We start from the raw sequence: 9,339 nt of genomic DNA, 5'->3' as shown, positions 1-9,339 counted from the left end.
GGGACTGGGGAACCGGGTTGGGAACGGGCTGGGAGATAGGGAGATAGGGACAAGGCTGGGACTGGGGGGAGCGGACTGGGAACGGGTATGGGACCTGGGCTGGGGAACGAGACTGGGGAACGGGGGGAGTGGTCTGGGAGCGGGCTAGGAAGGGGACTGGGGAACTGGCTGGGACCGGGGAACAGAACTGGGGACCGGGGATGGGCGCCAGGTTGGGACCGGGGGGAGCGGACTGGGACCTGGGCTGGGGAGCGGGGCCGGTAACCGGGCTGGGAACGGGCCTGGGGGTACCACGGGATGGCGATGGCGTGTGGGGAAATCCCTCTGGGAAAAGGCAGTGTCCATAGAGGAGACAGAGGATCCTGCAGCTTCAGTCAGTAAAGGGAGAGAGGCCCTGGGGCACATCCCCGCGGGGTTTTCTCTCCCGAGGTTCCTTTTATCCCAAATCCGCCGCTCGCTCGGTGCCCTCTGCCTTCCCCCTCTGGCCGAGGTACCAGGGAGGTGCAGCCTTCCCGAACCGCCTGCCACATATCCCCCCTTGAACAGGTTATTTACCCCAAAGTTTAGAAACTCGGGGTAGTGCGGCCCCATTTGGCTGTTTAGGAGTCAAACTGCCCAGGTTCTGTAATAAACCCTCGGCTGAAGTTGGGAGAGACATTAAACCCCATTTCAAAGCTGTTAATAGCCATGGAATTGTTTGTAAAGACATCAGCACACATCTTCCCTATCAGGAATGATGGGGATGGGGATGGGGATGGGGATGAGGATGGGAATGGGGACAGGGTGTAGGGATGGGGAGAGGCTGGAGATGGGGATAGAGATGAGGATTGGTGTGGGAATAGGGATGCATGCAGGGTTGGGATTAAACACCCGAGATGGTATTTTTTGTTTGGACTTAGATGTTTATTCATTCTTATCTATATCACAGTCTCACAGACTGAGTTCTACAGCACTTCACTCTAACAAACTAAAAATGGAGTCTTACGTCTTTCTCATAAGGTTTTTTAAAGATAGACTGTCCAATTAAGAAATGACATTTAGATTACTTTTACTTTTAACCTAACAACTAACTACCCATGGCTTGTAATGTGGAATTTAATCTGATTACACAATACCACCTAAACCTATGAAGAAGAAGGATTAGTCTGTCCTAAAACTTTCATCTTGCTTTATATATATTATTATATTCTAAAACCTTAAACTTTAAGTTTTCTACTATGTGATATTACACATTTCTATTCAAATTATACACTTATAATCTCAGTTTTATCATTCAATTTTGGAAGTGTTCTTTATGGCTTTAAGTCAAATGCAATGTTTTCTTGGGGGTCAGTGCCTGTCAGCACAGAAAGTCTGAAATTCTCAGTAACCAGGGTTCCAACAGGGGTGGGACTGGATGATCTTTAATAATCTTCTCAAACCCAAACCATCCTCTGACATCACTCTGTGTTTCGCATTGCAGGTGTTGCAGCAGCACCACAACACAAACCGCTCTCACAGGACATTCATCTGAAAAACCAGCAGAATAAAAAGAGTAAACAATAAATCACTGCTGAACAAGGGAGCTCTGAACTCGAAAGCCATGACGTGGAGCTGTTCTCTGAGTTGTTGCTGTCTCTAAGCAATAGCAGCCCTGCTCAGCCCCATGTGCAGTGAATGGCCACTGGTGTTCTGCTGTTCCTCTGACAGCTTCCACTCCCCATGAGCACATCCCACTGCTGCAGGTCTGCCTTGCTTCACAGTCTGGCCATCCCTGCTGAGGGCTGCTGCTTTGAACACATTTCACCAGCTCAGGTTGCTCCAAGCCCTGTCCAACCCGGCTTTGAACACTTCCAGTTTGATTGCTGAGTCCAAATATTCCTAATGAAAAAAATATTTCCATCTACACATCAGCAATGATCTACCCAGTGGAGCAGGAGAGAAACAAAAAGCTGATTTTTCCCCTGCCACAACCCCAGCTGTAAGAATGTGAACAATGAGGCACAGAGCACCACTGAAGTTCCAAAGAAAACAAGTTCACATGCAGACAGGCTTGAGCCAGATAAGCTGACACAATCTGTATCCCATATGAGAAGCTTTGCCAGGGAATTTGAAGCCAATCTTTGCTTCCATTTTTAAGCAGAAAATCCTTATGTCAAAGAAAATAAAACTGTAGAGAAAAGCATGGACTGAGTATTTGGGGCAAAAGGCATAAAAATAAAGCTGCACCACTGAATGCTGGAGGAGTGTTGGGAGAATCTTTCTGTGTTAAGCACTAAAAACAAACAAACAAACAAACAACCCACAAAACAACCAAACCCAGGGCACATTCTGAAATGGCAGCATGGTTTGTGCATATAAAATATGGATATATTTGAAGGTTTCCTTCCTCAGGGTGCCGTGGAGTGGGGTCAGCACACTTTAGGAATGGCACATGCAGGGTCAGGCAGCCCAGGCAAGGGGGCCACACAAACTCAGGCATTATTCCCTAAATCCTCAGGGAGCTGGGGAAGTGCCAGCCAGCATGAGCAGGGCCTTGCTGTGAAAATACCTTGCAGTTATTTCACTGAATGGGTTTTTAGGCTGTATTAAATGCAAATTCACTTCTTCTTGCCATGGCATGGGGGTTAGAAAGAGGCAGGGCACTCATCTACTCAGCTCCCCAAGGCATTCAGGAAAATGTGATTTTTTGACTGACCTCCTGTTTGAATTATCCTGCCAGCCTCAGAACAAAAGACTGCTTTATTAGATTGCTTGCCTTTGGGATTTTTTTAGGATTTAATGATCCTAGCCATGACTGGGAAAGAACAAGGCATGTCAAATACTGGAACTTTCCCTAAAATTTTAAATTAAACTAGAAGAGAACACACTGACATGCAAAAGCCTTGACAGCTCTCTGGATGAAATCAAGTTGGCATTTGGTGGTTGTGTTAAAATAGACAAAATGGCTTGTTAGAGCTCAAATGTCTTCACCACTACTTCCTGAGTGAGCAGGAGGGCTGGACACTAATCCTGGGTTTAAAAGGCCACCGTGCTGGTTCCAAGGTAAATAATTGTGAATTACTCAAGTGATAGCACACAGCTCTGCCTGAAAGGAAAGGTACACCCTGGTCTGACAGGCAAGGCTCTGACAGGCTCTATGCCTTTCACAAATGCTTATTTATAAAAAAAATGTTATGTGAATTCACCTTGTGCATGTCTGAGTAATGGAGTGAAACCACTGCTGTGAATCTCAAGGTTTAGATGGGATATTGGGATGGAATTCTCGCCTGTGAGGGTGGTGAGGCCCTGGCACAGCTTTCCCAGAGCAGCTGTGGCTGCCCCTGGATCCCTGTGAGTGCCCAAGTCCAGGCTGGATGGGGCTTGGAGCACCCTGTGATAGTGGAAGGTGTCCCTGCCATGGCAGGGGTAGAATGGGATGAGCTTTAGTGTCCCTTCCAACCCAAACCATTCTGGGATTCTGGCACCTTAGATATGCAAACAGTGAACCCAAAACATTGCAAAGTGGGGGAGGAGTGTAAGATGAAAACCTCAGCACGCTCCATTTTACACCTGTCCAGGAACCAGAGCCTCCATGAAAAGCTGCTGGAGGAGGCATCAGTCACTTTCTGGGTGCAGGTTTGTTGTCTCACCCACAGCAGGGGATCATGACACTCCTCTGCCCGTGGCTGGCAGGACCAGGTAGCTCAGCACCTCCTGTAGCAGCCACATTTCTGTCTCACACTGTCAGAAGGGTGACAGCATGTCACGAGAGATGTCATTAAACATTTTGTGTCACCAGCACATCAGTGTAAGACCCTGGCTGAGCTCTGCATTCACACAGTAATGACAGTCTCCAAATCACATCATAATGCTCATTTCATTCCTTCCCTAAACATCCACGATGGAGTAACTTAGGAAATAAAGCCTTAAATTTCCATTTCCTAAGAATTTGGGTTAACCTCTAGAACAACTGATTTGATACTGTAGCAGAAGGTAAATCCTTTTATTTGCTGTACATTATTGCAGAAGAACATGTCAAAACTTGTAATCCAAATCCTCAATCTTGTGAGCATTTGATAAGCATGTGGGAGGTTTATTTGTCTGACTGCTCTCCCTGAACTGAATGCATCCATGCCTTTAAATGTCACTTTGGCTTGTTAAAATGTGCTCAGGATATAGGGTTTGTTTTATACTTCATATGGAAAGAATCATTGAATAATTATTCTGCTTTTTAATATTCATGTTAATGGTTTCTTGTTAATATATTAAAAGGGACAGGGATACTGATTCAGATGGAATGTGTAAGTAGTTTTCAAAAGTACCTAGAAGCACATGTCAAAGAAAGGATAAATGATATTTCCCACATGAGCCAGAGCTTCCAACTACTTTCATCCCAGAGAATTCTGTGAACCTTATGTGGTTTTTCTACTTGGTAATCCTCAGCAGGACTCTCTAAAGTCCTGCCTTAATTTCCTTTTTAAGCCAGGAAAGCTTTCTCCATCCACAACCTCTGGCAAGGAGCTCTAAGATTCAGCTGCCCACAGCATGAAGAAACATCTCTTCTTCCCCTGTATTAATATTGAAATATGCAAATCCACACTGACCTTCTTTTCTGTGTTTGTCGTTTTTTGTTGGTTTTTTTTTTTCAATGATGAATTTACTCTGAGTTCTATCTTTGCCATGTTATCATGGCTTACATACTGATAATTTCTATTGCTGCTGCTGTCCCTGTGCCATGAACGCTGAGCAAACCCGGAGCCTCTGGATTTCCTCTTCCACTCCCCGGCTCCAAGGACAAAGAAAGGAGCCGCATCCTCGAGGCAGCTCCCAGCAGCTTTTCACTCTCTGCCCAGGTTTTACAGGTGCTAAAACTGACACAACTGCTTGAAGTCTTCTGACACCCTGCTGCTCATCCCTGTCCCGCTCTGCCACGGTTGTTTTGGTGAGGGCAGATCAGAGAATGAAGGCAGGAAAAAGAGGAGATTCACCCACTCCTCCGTGTGAGCTCTGTCACGGAGCCCCGGGGCAGGCGGTGCAACCAAAGGAGCAGTTCAGGAGGAGGCGAGAGTGTTCTAAGCTTTGAGGAGGTTTCACGTTACGTTCACCCTGGAGTCAAGCAGCAGCTCGGAATATTTTTATCAGCAGGGAGCCCTGAGTACTTTTGACTTTTAAAAGCCTGAACAGCATAAGCAATAAACCAGATGTGCTTTCTGTTTGCTAAATGCAGCCCCATCACTGAGGTTTCATTCTGTGTCCATTTGCAGTCCGTGTGAAATGGGGACTAGAGGGCACGATGCCTCTGGAAAGGGAATTAATAATCAATTCCACATTTATACTGGCAAAGAATCCCACCATTGTGATACTTAAGTGACCAGAATGGGGATTAGCTTTGATTTTATTATATTACTTCCTCCTTCCCTCTGCCAGGAAGAGCTGCTTGGCACGGCAGGCCAGGCAGAGCCAGATCTGCACCCCAGCTCAGGCAAGGACCAGGGGCACGGTGCTGAAACAGAGCCCTCAAGCCCAGGGCTGCAGGTACATGGGAAAAACTCCAGGCAGGAATTCTCAGGTTTCCACCGCAGCCTGATCCAACGTTTCAGGTGCCCTGCACCAGGGCTGACCCTGAGCACCTGCAGCCAAAGGCCTGGGAGGGGCAGGGAAGAGGCTGCAGAACCTGTTGGTGCACCCAGGGCTGTGACAGTCACCTCCTTTCCCAGCACTGCTTGTCCCCATTTATTGTATTGGAAATGTCTCAATGGGGGCAGGAATGATGAATTTGACTTTATGTTTTTAGAAGGGCTAATTTATTACTTTATGATACTATATTATATTAAAGAACACTATATTAAACTAAGTAATACAGAAAGGATATTTACTAAATGCCAAAAAGATAATAATGAAAACTTGTGACTCTTTCCAGAGTCTCGACACAGTTTGGCCCCGATTGGCCAAAGAGTGAAAACAACTCGCAGCAGAATCCAATGAAACAATCACCTGTGGGCAAACATCTCCAAACACATTTTACACAAGCAAAACAGAGGAGAAGCAAATGAGATAATTATTGTTTTCTTTTTTTTTTTTTTTTTTTTTTTTTGAGGCTTCTCAGCTTCCCAGGAGAAAAATCCTGAGCAAAGGGATTTTTCCAGAGAATGTGAATGCTACGCCCACAACGTTACAAAGGTGCCACTTTGGAGGAGCAGGTGTGACATGCTTGGTGCACAGATATCGTCCCTCAGAGGCCACATTCACCTCAAGGTGTCCAGGGGCCACCAGTTTGGGGTGCAAAGCTCTGCAGATGCTCCCAACAGGCTCTGCTGTGCTGGGATCACACCAACAGGGCAGCCAGCAGGGCAGTGATGTGCCAGGGCTTCTGTCCCCTTCAATGCAGTGTCATGTTAGGGCTTCTGTCTCCTGCTGTCCCCTCTAAAAGGACCACAAAGACGTTCTGAAGGCTGCTGCACTTCTGATCTGGAGCCAGGCTGAGAGACTTGGAGAACAGAAGGCTCCAGGGAGACCTTAGAGCAATTTCCAGTAGCTAAAGGGGCTCCAAGGGAGCTGGAGAGGGACTTGGGACAAGAGCCTGGAGTGATAGAACAAGGGGGCTTCCCACTGCCAGAGGGCAGGGTGAGATGGGATATTGGGAAGGAATTCTTGGCTCTGAGGGTGCTGAGGCCCTGGCATGGGGTGCTGAGAGCAGCTGTGCCTGCCCTGGACCCCTGGAAGTGTCCAAGGCCAGGTTGGATGGGGCTTGGAGTAGCCTGGGATGGTGGAAGGTGTCCCTGCCATGGCAGGGGTGGGGCTGGATGATCCCTTCCAGCTCAGACCACTCTGTGATTCCATAAAAGATGTTGGCAGTCACTTCATCCATCTGGGACTGTGGCTGAGAATGAAAGGGACAATCCTGTGTGCAAGGCAGAGGATTGGACCTAATCCTGAGAGTGCAGGACAGAGCCAGGGCACTCAGGTGGGGCAGTGACCTGGAGGGGAACAGAAATGCAGGTGACAACTCCTGAGAGCCTCCCACAGCACCTGGCAAGGGGAGCACAGCAGGTCCAGTGACAGTGGCCAAGAGTCCAGCAGATGCCAGACAAATCCAGAGCATGAGGCAGGTGCAGAAAGCCAGGAGCCGGTGAGGATCAGCAAGGCACAAGGAAGGGCACACAGAGACCTCAGCATCCCTCAGGCAAGGGAATGAGCTTCAGTGCAGCTCCTGGAATACAGCAAAGAGACCCCAGACAGGTCCTCCCACACACTCACAGCTCAGCAGAAGGACCCAAAGCCATGGCAGAACTTTGTCAGAGCTCCCCCAGCACAGGCAGCCACAACCCCAGGGAAGAGAGGAGGCTGCAGAGCTCACTGGTGCATGCATGGCCCTGAGGAGGTCTCCTCTCTCCCTGTACATCCTCCTGTCATGCTGCATTAACATTTAAGACCAGACACAGGCTGGGAGCCTCTCCAGCTGTCTGGGACTGTGAGGGAGCTGTTTGCAGCTTTGTGTTCCTTAAAACAGAGCCTCCCTCTCTCTGTTCCATTTCCCCCTGTAATCCACAGCACCTTCAGACTTTAAAAATTGTCAACTGCTTCATACCGGAGAGCTTAGGTGTTGGGAACTAACAGGTCATTCAGAATAAATGTTAAGACAGTTCTTCCATCATTGCTGCTGCTGCTCCTCCTCCTCAGGAGGTGCTGTGGCAGCTGAAAGCACAGACAGGACATGGTTTAAAGCTCAGCCATTTTTTTGCCCCACAAATAAGCTAATTGACCTTATCTCTACCTGTAAATAAAGGTCAGGGTTCATCCTCTGACCTGAGAGCAGGGCTCCTGTTGATGCAGCTGAACTGTGCTCCTGCTCTCCCCACAGGACAGGCTGGCTCCATCCTGCTGCTGGTCCATGAGTCAGTCAGGAGATGCTGCTGAGCCTCAGTCAGGAGATGCCAACAGCATCCCAAAGTGATGCCAACATCTGCACAGTACAGCCACAGAAAAGTGTCCACACCAGTGTTTGACCACCTTCACTGGTTTGTAGGTGTCCATGAAGCCCTTGGGGTGGGTATGTACTCAATTCTTTGTAAGATTTGATCCTAAATACTGTCTATTTTCTCCTCTGATTCCCAACTCAAAAAGGGAGAATTTCAATGTACCTGCCATCCACAGGTTGCTGACTTTTACTTGCCCCTCTTACATGCCAAGTTAGAGACTATATGGAGAAATACTTGGGGAAAAATCCAATCCCAAATGAGGTCAGACAGGACCATTTCCTCATCCCTTTTAGCTCTCACTATCTGAGGACTTGGGTGCTGATACTTCTGCCTTTTCCAGCTTTGTTTCTTATTTTTTTTTTGCCTGACCTGTGTCACTGGCCAGTCTGGCTGAGCTGGAGGTCCAGCTTCCCCTCAGTGCCAGCATGTAGGAATGCAGCACTTCAGAGAGGAAGGAACAACCTTGGTTTGCAGCATCTCCTGTCCCCTGTGGCACTGTCAGACACCAGATAAAGAGCCTCTGTGCTTGATGAGTGCTCTTGCTTTCTCTGAGCCAGAAGGAATATTTCAATTTCACAGCCTGAGTTTCCCTTCTTAACCCTTCCCCTGCTCTCAGGGTATTTTTCTTCTTCCCAGTCTCCAAGAAGATTCAGACTGCAGGTTATGTTTGACTAATTAGCAGTAGGCAAATATGCAGTTTTATAATGTTCAAAGAACCTTTTCTTCCCCCTGGGGATTCTTAGAATTAGTGATTTAGAGTAACAACATCATCCACCACACAAACACACCCTGCTGGAGCACCTTCATGCTGAATGCACAGCAATGGAGAGCTGCAAATTTTTTAAAAAAAAGCTTATCAAAAGTGGCCAGGGATAATTAGAGGGGGAATTAAGGCCTGGCAGCAGCAGCCAGGAGGAGCTCAGAGCCCCCTAAAATGCTGTGGTTTGTGAATCCTGATGAAGGATTCACACAGGAGGAGGAACTGTGGCACCTGCAGTGAGTGACAGCAGTGGTGCAGCACACCCTGCTCATCCAAAGAGAGAGGAACAGTGGGGTTACTGCTCCTTCCACCCCTGCTTCACATCCCTGTCCACGGGGATGCAACCTTTGAGATGTCTCATGGATTCACTGAATCATTTTCATGGAAAAGATCTTAAGGTCATCAATTCCTACCATGAACTCAGCACTGCCACGTTCACCACCAAACCATGTCCCCAAGTGCCACATCCACCCATTTTTTGAACACTTTCAGGGAAGTGTTTTACTACAATTTGTAAAATATGAGGTTCAAAATTCTGGGATAATGAAAAACCGAGGAAAATCCTTTCCAGAGCAAAGGTACTTTGTAAATATTATAACAGGAAAGTAGAGCAAAAATATGAATCCCTGCAAGCATTTT

The 9,339-nt window shown here is 47.5% G+C and overlaps 1 long non-coding RNA gene across 1 annotated transcript; it reads left to right on the top strand.

The window, feature by feature from the left end:
* Positions 1–231: 231 nt before the first annotated feature.
* LOC118694268 (uncharacterized) lies at positions 232–2,220 on the top strand. Its single transcript, XR_004981400.2, has 2 exons — positions 232–546; positions 1,463–2,220. It is a non-coding gene; the product is annotated as an uncharacterized LOC118694268 (long non-coding RNA).
* The last annotated feature ends 7,119 nt before the right edge of the window (positions 2,221–9,339 follow it).

This window comes from Molothrus ater, chromosome 1, assembly GCF_012460135.2.
Source record: "Molothrus ater isolate BHLD 08-10-18 breed brown headed cowbird chromosome 1, BPBGC_Mater_1.1, whole genome shotgun sequence".
NCBI classification, from domain to species: domain Eukaryota; kingdom Metazoa; phylum Chordata; class Aves; order Passeriformes; family Icteridae; genus Molothrus; species Molothrus ater.
This window is presented reverse-complemented; position numbering and strand designations above follow the sequence as displayed.